Raw genomic sequence first — 14,632 nt, 5'->3', positions numbered from 1 at the left:
TTGGAGAGACCGGTCGCAGATTAGGAGATCGCTTCACTCAGTACCTCCTCTCCATTGCAATAAAAGCAACCATTTCAATTCTGAGTCACACTCTCAAGCTCACATGCCTTTCACACTACTCCACCCTGACCACCCACAGATTGGAGGAACAATGCCTCATTTTTCGTCTGGGCACCCTCCAACACCAGGGCATTCCACTAATAAGCTTGCGTTTTCCCTCCCTCCCCCCAGCTTTAACTAGTTATTCTAGTTCCTACTTCCTTCCTCTTTCCACCTAGCCTAGACTCCTCCCCCTCCCTCTCCACCCTCACCAACCCCCTCTCCCCTTCCCCCTTTTGTTCGGACATCTCTCATATTTCCCCACACCTTGAAGAAGGGCTCAAGCCCGAAACATTGGTGATGTATCTTCACCTTTGCTACATAAAGGCACTGTTTGACCTGCTGAGTTTCTCCAGCATTGGTGTGTTTTTCCTTCAATCACAAAGTCAGCAGTGGGAATATTTGCTGATGTTCCATTATATCCGGAGAAAATAATATGTTTATATTCAGCAAGACCTCAAAATTATTCAAGGCATGGACTATAAACTGACAAATAACATTTATGCCCCCCATTTTCTAGGAAATAATCGTATCTATCAAGAGAGAGACCAAAGGCCTACCTTTGGCAATCAATAGTTTTAAAATCAGCAGAGTTGTCCACAAGTAATATTTTGAGCAACATCACTAACTAGAAGCTCAACAGGACCAGCCACATAAATTACTCTGGTGACAAGAACAGATCCAGTCTTGATGGATGAGCCAAAAACTCGGCATATCAGGTCACTCTCTCTGTTCATCTTTCATTTTGTGCAAGTCAGAATAATGTTATGTGATAACGATATGAAATTGTCATATACATATACACCAAAATTCTTATTGCTGCAATGGAATATAACTTCATTAAAAAAATAGCATTCAAGAAATTAAATTTTAAAAAAGATAATAAATACAAAAAAAAATTGGCAGTTACCATCGTGAAAGAAAATAAGTGGCATTACAATAGTGCGCGCAGTTCTTTTGTTGTGACGGTTAAAGACCCTTATTAGTGTAATGGGGGCATTCAAGAGCCCAATTGCCATTGGAAAAAACTGTTCATGAACATTGCTGTTCGTTCTCAGGGTTCTACCCATAGATAGCAATGAGAAGAGGTTGCGACCACAGTGATGGGAGTCATTTATGATGTTGGCTGCCGACTTGAGGCAGCTCCTCACATAGATGTCTTCAATGAATGGGAAGTCAAATTTGGTGATTAACTTGGTTATGTTTATTAGCTTCTGCATTCTGGGAATTCAGATTAATAAACCAGACTTTGATGCAATCAATCAACCATTCCACTGTACAAGTTCGATGGCATGACAAACCTCCTCACACTTCTTAGAAAATATTGACATTGCTGTGCCTTCTTCATGATTGTCTTGATGTGCTAAATTCATGAGTGGCCTTCTGAAAAAAAGTTCCCAGGAACTTGAAGATACTTCCATCCTATCAACACACAGGTTTGTGGTCCCTTGGCCTCCCCTTCCTAAAATCAACAATAAACTCATTGACCTTGATGATGGTTGTGATGTTAAGAGCAAGATTGTTGTTCTGCCATCACAGAACTAGATTCTCAATCTCCATCCTGTATCTTGATATCAGTTCCAGTTATTTGGGCAACAATGATGGTGTTGTTAGTGAATTAAGAGATTGAGTTGGATCCGATGCAGACATGAGGTTACAGCAAATTGGGCAGGGAACAAAATACCATGCGTCAGGATGCCTGCTTTGATGGTTATGTTGTGATCAACAATGATTATAGATAGATTCAAAGAGAAAATGATTCTAGGGTTTTCCACTTTTATTTTGCTTGAAGAAAACTGTGATCAATAAATTGTGGAACTGTAGGAAGAGTATAATACCATTGCAAATTTGAAATTCACTACCATCTCCAACATCTTAGTTAAACTTTCACAAGCCATTTTCTTCTAATCATCAGAATGTACTGTATTTTCATTCTTCATACTGAAGGCTACATGTGAGTGAATATTTACCAAAACTAACCTTGCACGAAACCAACTTATTGGATGCTCCTTCTGATTATAAGCAATTGGTCCTCTGTTTTCTTGATAGTCTCACGGTCACTGTCAGAAAAGTAAAAATAGGAAAACCAAAGCCTCATTTTAAAAAGATACCGAGCAGAATTCCATCATGTTTACCTGGAACGAAAACATGATGGCCAACATTTTTCAAAGCCTCAATTTTGAAAGACTTGTTCTTTCTGTCCCCTGCCACATTCTGTTCCTCATGCTAATCATGAAAAGTAAATAACTGAAATTTACCTGATGTCCCTCACCTCCTCCCTTTAAATTCCAGTTTAAAATACATTGTCTCAAAAATGGTTGTGCTACCATCTTTGATAACTGCCTAAATCAGAGAATTACAATTAATTTTAATTTAATTTAGACATACATACAGCAAGGTGACAGGCCCTACCTGCCCACTGGCCTGTGCTGCTTAAGTACCCCAACCTAAAACCACGGTATGTTTAGAAGGGTGGGAGGAAACCAGAGGAAATCCATGCAGACCCAGGGAGAGGGTACAAACTTCTTGTAGACAGCGCTGGATTCACACCTCGATTTTACACCTCCCAATACAGATCCCTTCTCCCGCTTTAAACCAAGCCCAGATCCAAACCTCCAACATGATGAAGAAGCTTTCAATGATCAGGGGCCTTCGGTAGCCCTCCTTGCTCTCAGCATCCTCTTGAGTCCCGGCTCTGATACCTGGTTCTCATGTAGTCTTCAGTAGTCTGCAGCCTGATCTGAGTCCTTTGACCTCAAGTCACCAGTAGCCCACAGCCTGTGTCTGTTCCTTGCCCATGTCACCAACAGCTTGCCTACTGTGTGTGTTCTTCAACCGCAGAACCTCTCGCTGGTCCGCCACCAAGCTCACCATCCCTAAGTTCATCTCTGCTTCTCCTTCTCAACAATGGGTGTTCACCTTGTTATTGGTGCCCTGTGACAGTCCGCTGCTCCCCCAGAGTCTGCAACCCCTTGAGGCCACTGCCGAACACAAGTCCTGATATCTTGGACCCAGACCCTGTAGTTGCAGGGTTTAAATAAAACACTGTCAGCTCCTTTAACAGGCTATTTAAAGCCTGTACAAAGCTGTTGGCAGTAGAAATGGGTAGTGGACCCTGAAGAGAAGCACTCTCTCCCCGCTCTCCACTTTCCCCGGTCCGCACCAGCAGCAGCACTGCCATTGCAGCAGCTCTGACAGCTTCTCGATTTTTTTTTTCCATAGGGTACACAGCCAAATATTTCACACTGCAATACTTGCATGCATATACTCTGTTGCATACACTACTCTCTCTCTCTCTCTGATAGTCCTATAGCTGATGCACAAAGATCATAGATATGCAGCCATGCAGATTCCAACAGCAGGCCTTGAGCCCACTATACTGGCCCATGTCTGCCATTCACTGAAATTCCAGACACTGGCGTGTATGAGCAATATAAATCTCACCATTCAAAAGATCAGGTAAAACCACAAAAGCATTTGGAACAAACTGGCTACGCTGGAAAACATCTGTGTTGTGGACATGAACCTTCCAATGAAATGAAAGAACAGAGTGATTTATCCAATTTAGGGAGTACCTCATCACTTATATTGCAATCCAAGAAAATCGACAGCCCTCAACAGAATCTACACAGTCCTTGGACTATCTTGCTGGCCATCTGCTGTACCAATGGGAGTTGCTAAATAACTCAGTACAATTGTGCCCACAAGTCCAACTCATGGAACGTATCACAACAGACTGGATTTACAGCTTGGAATTCTAAATATAAGGCTTTTAGTGCCACAAGGAAAAAGGAGAATAATTCTCATAACATTATGTAAATTTTAAAGCCATTTCAGAGTCTCAACATCCTTAACACAATACAAATGAGCTTGTTTGATGCAATATGCAAATAGGCTGGAATAAATGAGTTTCTCCAGAACTTTTGTGTATTGCACTCAACCCTAGCTTCACCAGATTTTCTTGTTTAACTCCGACTGAGCTTGACAGATATGGCACGATATACCAAAAGAACCGGTTCAATTATTTAACAAGATTTCCAAACATTTTCAGTCAGCAGTATGTTTAGTTTCAATATTTCACCTCACAGGAAATGCAACATGTACTCGATCCAGCACATACTCTTCATAATCAGCACAGCTAACCAGTTAATTTCTGCCAGGTCTCTGAAAAGAATGAGAGCTCCACAAAATCACTTTACTCAGAATGAACAAATTTCTTTGTTCCAAACACTAGCTCAAATCTCAGAATTACAACACATTGGGCAAATACTTTCACTTATATGCGGAGGAACATTTTTTTTTTACACAAACAATAAGATCATTTGTCTTTGTCCTGGTCCATCATATGTTTCTACTCTCTGTAACAACTGGAATTAATTGTAGACTAACATTTAAATTGTTCATGTGTTGGATGGTTAATAATTCTTTGTTTTACTGAGCCAAAGCTACAAGAAGCAAATTGTGCTGGATATACACAAACATGCTTTATTAAAATATCAACAGCACAAAATCTGTATGTACATGTATTTCAGGAAAGAGCTCTTAATTATGCACAATTTCTACCACAAAAGGGAAAAAGCATTACAAATAAATAAACGCACTGTTTAGCTGAATAAGGCAAACCACTTTCTATTTAGTAACTAAAAGGAACCAATTCATTATAAAATATGGCCCTGAATTTAAAGAATACTGTCAAACCTATATTCAGTGATCATAAAGTGATTGATCTCCCCCATATTGGTGAGACCAAACACAGGCCACTTTGAAGCGACCCTGAGCTGCTGGTTGCCTTTGCCACTTTAATGCCACCCACTCCCTCCAGCAATAGCACATTATGATTGCAGTAGATACCATCAAAAATGTGCTACAGAAAATTGCCCAGGTTATCTCAACCGCAATTCACTTTCCTGGTATTGACCAACAGAATATACAGTCATCATCTCATTACCATTCATTCTGAAGGAAATACCACGATTATTGCAAAAAAAAGTGGAATATTTAGCAGCAAAAGCTCAAATTTCCCTTAATTTGTGGTTTGAAATGATTGATATTCATACCCTTAATGACCACACCTCAATAGTATAACAGACCTCCGACCCTTGGGGAGAGGTTACAAACTAGCTTGGAAGGAGATTGAGGATTTTAACTGAGAGTAAAGAGGGAGACAAATAAGCCAGAAGTTTTAATGTTCTACCTTAACAGAATGTTTGTTAGGAAAGAGCTTAAAGGTCCCATATTGCGTCTAAAGCAAAATAATACAGCTCTTGCACACAATTCCCAGCCAAAAGAACAAAAGGGAACCATTGGTACGTCATAGAAACCCAGATATTTCACACTGCAATGCTGACATATACTCTGAGACACTACTAGTCTCTCTCTCTCATGGTCCTGTAGCTGACATACAAAGGTCAAAAATATGCAACTAAATGCCACTATGCCCATTTAAAATGTGTGGCTAACTATGCTGACCAATACCTGCCACGCACTGCAATTGAAAACAGAAAAATCCATTAGCAATATCAATCTTGCCATTCAAAAAAACCATGTAAAACCTCAGAAGCATTTGAAATAAATTGGCTTTACCACAAAATAGTAGCCAACATCTGTTTTTTAGGCATAAAAGGTTAACAGAGCTAGGGCTTTTCTCTTTGGAGCAAAGAATAAGATATAACTGAATAGAGATAGGGTAGACCAGCACTTTTTTTCCTGGGGTGACATTAGCAAATACCAGAGCATATTTGTTTCACGTGAGGAAAGTTTAGGGGAGATGTAAAAAAAAATATATATATATATATATATATACACAGAGAGAAGTGGGTGCCTGAAATGCATTGCCAGGAATGGTGGTGGAGGGTGGTACAATCGGGACTTTTAAAAGAGACGATTAGACAGGCACATGGATGCAAGAAAAATAGACGGATATGGGTGTGAGATAGGGAAGGTTTAGATTGTTGAGTAGGTTTATAGAGGTCAGCACATCTATGTGGACTAAAGGGGCTTTCTGTGCTGTAATGTCTGATGTTCTCAACCAATTTCACAGCATTTTGATCAAAAATCCATTATGTATATATTCCAGGAATTCATCCTTGACATTTAGCATCAATTTACTGTATCCAGTTTATATGCAGCTTGAGGTCACAAATATTGTATTATTCTTGTTCCAGGCTTTACATCACAAGAATTATTCTGAGGTCTTTAAACAATCCCACTACCTCCACCCACACCCAAAATCTTTTTCCTGCTCTTGGCAGAACACAAAAGTGTTGAAGCAATTCATCAGGTCATACAGCATATACAGAAAGCAAAACCAGTTGACATTTCAGGCCTGAGTCTTCTTTGTCCTGAAAATCAGGCAGACCCCCAAATAAGAAGGTGGGGGGAGGAGGCTGGAGAGAATCAGAAAGAAAAAGAGAGACAGAGAAAGGCAGGCTAGATAGCTGAAAATGGAGGTCAATATTATTTGGAATCTGCCGAGATGGAACGCAAGATGTAGTTCCTCCAATTTACAAGTGGCCTCAACTTGGTATTACACGAGGCCATGGACAGGCATGTCAATGTGGTGTGGAATGAAGTGGCTGGCCACTGGGAAATCCTTGCTGTGGCAGCAAACTCAGACCAAAGGTACTCAACAAAACCATCTCCAAGTTGTGTCCAGTCTACCAGATATAAAGCCACATCGGGAGCGAATGACCCTTCAAGATAAACATGTGACATGTTGCTTCACTTTGAAAGGCTGTTAGTGGCTCCAAATTTTGGTGAGGGAGGAGATATAAGTGCAAGTGTGTGGGGTGGGGGGTGTGGCAGTGTGGTGGGAAGATGTGGGAAGGTATGAATGAGAAAGGGATTCGTGAAGAGTTATCCCCACAGAAAGCAGAGAGGGGAAGGCAAGAGGTGTCTCATGGTGGGATTACATTGCAAGTGGCAGAAATTGCTGAGAATATGTTTGATATGAAAGCTGCTGGGTGGCAGGTGAGAATGAGTGAAATTGTCCTTGGTGTCAGGGGAGGGGGCAGTGAATATGTGCAGGAAATAGATGAGATGCAGGTGAAGCCAAGTTTTTTGAAAAAGGATAACATCTCAGATGTCTTGGAATTGAAAGTCTCATCCTGGCAGTGGATGGGGCAGAGACTGAGGAAATGGGAGAAAGGAATACTTGCAGGACACAGGGTTGGAAGAGTTGTTGTGGACAGAGTTTCACTGAGCATCTTCAATCTGTCTGCTACAACTGCAAGGACCTGTCACTGGCTAACCACTTCAATTCCACACCATATTGCCACATGTCTGTCTATGGCCTCACACACGAATCAGAAGAATGCCACCTTATATTCTATCATGGCAATCTCAAACCAGATGGCAACAATGTTAACTTCTTCAATTTCCATTGACATACTCGCCTAGCATCTCGCTTTCTATCCTCTTGCTCCCTAGTCCCTTCCCCTCCTTCTCCAATAAGAGAGCAATTTTTCTCAGCTCTTTAACTTCTACCGGAATCCACCTATCAACTGCTTGCCTATGCTTCTCTCCTCCCTCCATCCCTCCCACCTTATTTGGGAGCTTGGTGGATTCGCAGCACAAGGACTCAGGCCCAAAACTGACTGCTTTTTGCTTTCTATGTAAGCTACATGACCTGCTGAATTTCTCCACCACATGCGTGCACTGCATTGGACCCCAGCATTCTCAGATTTATTTTGCTTACATTTTCCTGCTCCCTACTGTTTTTAAATCTCCACCCACGCTATACGAAGGGTCCCCAAACCTTTCAGACCATCAACCCCTTCATGGAATCCTTGATCCCTCATAGACCCCCAGGTATGTACAAATAAATAAATAAATACTAATGAGTAGATGTGCAGTTTCCATATGAGGGAAACTGCTTACCATATGCATGGCGTCTGGGCCTCCCAGCAACAACCCCAATCACCGAGTAACAAATCTGTAAATTAAACAAGTGATTACAATAACAGTAAAAAAAAAGCCTGGTCAGGAAGATTCCAAACGGAGCTGGGTCCAAGTCTTCATCATCAGCGATGGCAACTCCATTCTCAACATCAGGTGTGGTTGCTGTCCGCATCAAAGAAGTTGCTTAGGGCTTCTGGGCAGGGGCGGGGGCCTCGGACTCTACAATTTTTCTGACCCAAAAAGTTCAATCGACACCCCCTTCCCGGCATTTATCAATCCCCTTTCAACTCCCTGGTGTTTTTTTACTCCCTTGGATCATCCATCGACCTCGACCCCCCCCCCCACCCCAAGGGTCAATATCGACCACTTTGGACACCCCTATTCTATGCCATGATCTGCCAAAGATCTTTTTAAACCTTCATTATCTTCTTAAAAACCTCCTTGTCATCGATGACAACTCCTGTTTTGTGTGTTCTTCAGTGGTTAATGAAGTCAAGGAGCAAATTGCATACTCTTCCACAAATGGACAGGAGACACATGACCAAGCAGGTGATGGGCATTAATTGAGCTGCTGCTGTCCTTCCGCTGCTTATGTGGGACTTCTTTATGCTCCCAATGCATGCACTCTTGTGTTCTCTACTCCCAATCCATGGACTCTTGTGTTCTCTAGCCTATAACTGTGCCAGGGGCAGACTGCTTCTGCTCTTGGCACAGTTATGGGCAAGAGATTCGCAAAAGACAGTGGCAATGTTGCAATTTTTCACGGAGTCTTTGAGCTGCCTTGTAATTTTTTTATGAGTTTGGAATAGTATCTTTGTTTCAAGGATCTGGCGTCAATCGTGGAAAAAAAACACACCACTCAAAAGAGTGTAACTGGAGTCTCAATGCTGGGGATATTGGCCTTAGAGAGACTATTGATGCTGGTTCAAGCATTCTTCCAAGAGATTTGCAAGCTGGCAATAAGATCATTAACATTCACAACTGATTTGCTATTAATTTATTCATCCTACTGTGAATACAGTGTGCATGGAGATACATTCAAGTTTTGCTTTTTTACATTTTTATGCACCGTCTGTTTGCTGCTTGGCTTTGTTTAAGTGTCCAAATAACTTTGCTTACTACCTTTCAACTTTCAATTCCAGCTTTGTTGTTTGTCCTCCCGACCCTCCTCTCAAACCTCCGTCTCCCTTTGAAACTAGTTAACTTTTACAAGGGTCTGAGATTTAAATGAATATTATTGAGATGTGGTCAGAAGGGGAGATGGATATCAAATTCTTCACAGCAAACAGCAAGGGAAATTTGAGTTTTGTCATTAGATGATCCGAAATCCACCCTTTTTGGTTGCAACAATCAGTGTTTGTTCCCTTCAAAATGAATAGGAATGAGACATTGACTTTATAATGTGTTGAGTTTCTAATTACAAATAATAGCACTGACTCTATTTTCTAAATTCTGGGCCAGGTGCCATAATGGTTTGGTTGCTTTTAGTGATTAAACAAAGTGGTTTGCTAAATTCAGCTGTACAGAGAATACATTTATAAGTAGCACATAATACTGTAAATTGTGCATAATTCAGCACAGAATTTCCTAAATGAACTTTTTTTTTTGAGTTCAGTAGCTAAGCAAGTCATTACAATAGCAGAATTTTTATCACGTACAGCTAGAGAGAAACCATCATTGAAAAGTTTAGTTTTTAAATTTGATGTAACCCTCAATATTAATCCTCCTCCAATGACAGGTATAAAGTAAAACCTTGCAACAAGTTCCAGCACAGTGGCAGCCCATGGTAATAATGATTACATCAAAGCATATTTCAGCACAACCCCACAGAATCCAAGTACCATCAAAATCAAATTCCAGCTTTTCAAATGTCAAAAGCGTGTCTACAAGCAGTATTATGTGATCGACTAGCAGAGATACCAAATGATTGCAACATGATTGATTTAAGTTGTAAAATGTGAAGTAAAACCAAAGGGACGTTTTAAAACCATGTTTTATTCAGCCTTCACTCTGATTTAATTGCTTAACATTTGTTCGCTCAAAACAATCCATTTTTTTTTGGAGATAAATGACACGATGTTGAAGGTATCATAGTGAAAAAACTTCAAAATTAAAAGTATTCCCTTCATGCAGTGTTTCAAAAGATGTCAAAGTCTAGCTGAATTCTCAAATCACTCAGGCATAGAGGACTAAACTTTAATACAAAAGTGAATTCACTGGTTGACGTGGAAAAGCTGGGCCAAATAGCTTGTTTCCAGGTTGAATAATTCCATGAAAACCAACTGGCATGGTCAATTTTAATTGGTCAAAAAAAGTTAAAATTACTGTTTCACTATTACCATATATTTTTATTTTCTTACAGCGGGATATTAAAATACCCTCTTGTAATTCATTCAAATGGCCATTTATTTTCTGCAATTCAAAATATCAGATATTCAGCAACTCAAAAGGATAGCCAGCATTGTACAACATCATACATTTTTCACCAACAGCCTTCAAATGCTTGCTTTTAGTTACATTGAACAATTATCATGAGTAGGAAAGGATCTTTCTGCATCTTACTCCTCTATTCATGAACAAGTCTAGAATAAACCTACACAAAGGTCAAAATATTCATTACCTATGTTTAAATATATCCTTCACTCAATCATACAATAGTTGTACCTAGGAATCTGATGTTTGATATGCAAGTAGTTAAAAAAAATTAAACATTAAACAAAATATTTGAAACTACAAGTCAGAGGAATTGATGAACAAACAATATGATATTTCTGTTGGAATACTCATGCGATTGTGCCCAATCTTTATCATTATAAATCTTTAAAAGACATTCATACACCATGCTGCTATTCATTGACATTTATTACTATCATTCATTCCCTGAAAACTGGTGGAAAAGCTGTCCTCATTGAGACTCAGCACCCCTCTCTGTACCTGGATTCAGTCTGTCTGGGTCAGCAGCAAAACATCAAGCACCATCGCACTTAGCACCTCGGGTCTGTGTGCTCAGCCCATTCCTGTTTACGCCACTGACCTACAAGACCAGATCCAGCTCCAACAGTGTCATCAAGCCTGCCCCAAGAACAACAATGATGAGTTGCACTACAAAGAGGAGATGGAATAATGGTATAAGAAAAACAATCCAAGTTTCAACATGAATAAGACAATGGAAATGATTGTGGACTTCAGGAGGACCAGGGATGACCACACTCCATTATACATTAATAGCTCGATAGTGGAGAGATGACCAAATTCCTCAGAATCCACTTAATAGTGACCTATCCTGGAAATGCAGCATCTCCTTACATGTCAGGAAAGCACAACAGTGTAGGTGAGCACCACCCTTCTCACTACACCCCTCTTGCCTTCTTTGCCATTAGGGGTTTATTGGAAGAATTTGATGCATTTTCATGGTTCCCCCCCCCCTAAACAAACAAAAAAGAAAAAAAAAGGAAAGCACAACAGTGACTGCATTTCCTGAGAAGACTGAGGCGGGCAAGGCCACCATCCTGTCAACTTTCTGCAGGAGCTCTATTGAGAGTGTCCTAGATGGCTGCAACACAGTGCAATGTGGGTGCTGTAGAGCATTGGATCGGAGGTCAATCCACAGAACCATACGAATGGCAGAGATGATCACTGGGGTTTCTAACCCCCCCACCCCTCCTCCCACAATTGTTGTGATCTATCAGGATCGTTGTTTGAAGAAGGCTTGCAAAGTCATTGTAGACCCCTACCACCTTGCACATATCATTTTTCCATTACTCCGATTGGGAAAGAGATGCAGGAGTATCAGAGCCAGAACCACCAGGTTGAGAAACAGCTTCTTCCCAAGGGAAGTGAGACGGCTGAATGACTGAATAAACTGCTCATACAAACACTGCAAGACTTTACTTTTTATTGAACAAGTGTTATATATGCACTGCATATGTGTAGTTTGTCTATATGTGTGCTATGTCTAGTTTTTGGGCAGGAAAACACTGTTTTGTCAGGTTGTACTTGTACAATTGGATAATAAACTTGAAATTGAACCCCTGGAAACAAGAACAAGGAACCACAATTTTAAAGAATCTTCAGCCAGTTGCAATTTCAATGGTTGGTTTACAAAATACAACTCACTTCACCCAGATTCTCAAAAAGAATCCACATTTTTGACAAATGAAACAAGGAAATTTATGTCCTATCCAATAAAGGACTGTGAACTGAAACAATGACTGACCATTTCTTCTATCTGCAATACCTCACACGCCCTCTATCAATATACATCCCCGATATCTCACATGCGCTCCATCAATAGGTCATTTCTCTCCATTGCCCTCTAATTTCATTGTTTCCCAACCCCGCACTGCCTGGTTCTATGTCCTATCCAAGATCCACAAACCCAAATGTCCCAGTAGACCCATTGCTTCTACATACTCCGGCCCCATTGAACTGATATCATCTTACCTTGAATCCATTTCGTCCCCCAGTCCAGACCTTCCCTACTTTTATCCTCACTACCTCACATGCCATCAATCAATTAACTCCAGACAATGCAATTTCTACCAATAAACATTGCCTGATCTGCTGAGCTCCTCCAGCATCTCATATATGCTTAAGAATCCAGCATCTGGAGTTCTTGCGTTTAGCTATTTTCCTATCCATCAATAAGATCAAAATTAATCTAGGTATTCAATCAAGCCCTGATTTTCCTTTAATCTGTAGCATCCCGCCCACCCAAAGTATGACTTTTTTTAAATAAAGTTGGATAATTAAAACCTGCTGTAGAATATAACAGCCTGTTCTCTGGGGAAATAACCACGGCCTGTTAAAACTAAACTTAGCTTCTTAACAATGTCTACTTGTCCTGATCAATTCATTTATTGGAATAAAATGTCAACTTGAGAATAAGCTCTTCATCATCGTATGAATCCTAATCACTTTACTCTTCTCTATGCTTCTCACAGTGTCTTTCCCAAATGATCAATCAAAATGTTTTATTCTGAGAATTATTCTCATGATCCCTGTCTGCACCCTTTCACAAGCTCAACAATACCCATTTGAGGTTACTGAAACATGCAGGGTTATGAAAATACCCAAACACTCAATTTACTCTTCATTGAATTGTCCATTACTTTGAAAACTGTATGTCCAAGATTGCCCAGACCTAATTTTCCCTTCTTTCATCCTTTATCTCAATATATATACTGAGCCTTCATTTTTCTATATGTATATTTTTTCCCCAAATTACCGTAGATATACAATAGTTCTGAACAAATCTTCCAACCTATTAATATCACCAAAACTTTATCAAAATCTTCAATAAATTCTGTTTTTTAATTAAACTATGCCAAATTCCACCTTTGGAATGTCAACCGAAGCCAATAAATATCTTCAGTTCTAAGTCAAGTTACATTTTATTTCCACTTTGCCATTTATCTCCCCACCACTATTGAAGACTGAACAGTCAAAAACTTGTGTCTAATTTGATTTTCGAGCTGATCTTCCAATCCTGATAGCTATTCAATTAAAAGCACAACTTCCATCTTGATAATATCACTCACTATCTTGATTTCTGCTGTCATCTATGGGCTTGACCATATTAAGACCCTCAAAGCTGCAATGCCCCACAGATTTTGCCTCATTCAAATCTATATTATCTGTCTCCTGTTTTGTTATGACCATGCTTCCCCCTACATGTATTAACCCTCAGAAGCCAAGACATTCCACTTAAACATTTCATGTATTTTTAAATCTTTGCATAATCGCATTTCTTTCAAACTCTAATTTCATTCAGTTTACCACTATCCATCCCTGCTCCTCTCAATCCCACTTCTGAAGGATAAGTAGTAAGATTTTCAACTTCCAATCATACAGAATACTCAGCAAAACAGAGGATATTGGTACCTCCAAGAGCAATAGCATTGAATGGTTTTTGATGGATGGTTCTGTTGCTACATTAGGGAATCTTACAATACTAACCTGTCAATTTACCCAAAGTATTACTAACCAAATGTATCATAACTTGGAACTTACTTCAATTACTTGATAATTACAACATAGGAGGCCAATCAGTCCATTGTGTCCTTGCTAGCTTCCAGCAGAGTAATCCCAAGTGCTCTTCATCCTTTCCTTTTTCCCCTTGCATTCTGAACAGACACACACACTCCCCGTTAATTATGTTTTCAATGTTTCTCCTGTCAGGAGTATTTGAATATGAGCCAATTAACCTACTACCAACATTTTTGGATGAAACCAAAGCAATCAGCAGAAGTCTGCATGGTCATGGGGAAGAACATGCAAACTTCACATGGGCAGTAATTGAGGTCAGCACTGACCACAAATTCGTGGATCCATGAGACAGCAGCACTTATTACTGTGCCACTGTGTCAAGCTCTTCATCTAGTTTTGTAATATTCCATTTCCAAGTTGGGCACTGTGGGAGAAAAAACAGTCTATCATCTAATCACAAAAGCATTTTGTACTCTTATATCATATTTTTAAAAATATGCATCCAAGGCACCAGAATAGACAACCAACCATCATAAAAACATCAGAGGCATTCCTGAAAGATGTATATTCCTGCTGTTAGCATTCTCCAGGAAGCCAGATGTCACATTGAACATATGGCGTTGCTGTGGATATCACATGTTTTGAA

The 14,632-nt window shown here is 40.0% G+C and overlaps 1 protein-coding gene across 22 annotated transcripts in view; it reads right to left on the bottom strand.

Annotated features, from left to right (window-relative positions):
• The window catches only part of LOC138761720 (ras-associated and pleckstrin homology domains-containing protein 1-like), a 285,406-nt gene that overhangs the window by 166,646 nt on the left and 104,128 nt on the right, over positions 1–14,632 (bottom strand). For 6 of the 22 annotated variants that reach the window (XM_069934336.1, XM_069934334.1, XM_069934338.1 and 3 more), the window contains one exon: positions 2,080–2,159. The exons of 14 other annotated variants lie outside the window; for them this stretch is intronic. The gene's annotated coding sequence lies outside the window, so the exon portion shown is untranslated. Of the gene's footprint in view, positions 1–2,079; positions 2,160–14,010; positions 14,124–14,632 lie in introns of all 22 variants that reach the window. 2 more of the 22 variants (XM_069934335.1, XM_069934344.1) reach the window with 2 other exon arrangements.

This window comes from Narcine bancroftii, chromosome 4, assembly GCF_036971445.1.
Source record: "Narcine bancroftii isolate sNarBan1 chromosome 4, sNarBan1.hap1, whole genome shotgun sequence".
NCBI classification, from domain to species: Eukaryota; Metazoa; Chordata; class Chondrichthyes; order Torpediniformes; family Narcinidae; genus Narcine; species Narcine bancroftii.
This window is presented reverse-complemented; position numbering and strand designations above follow the sequence as displayed.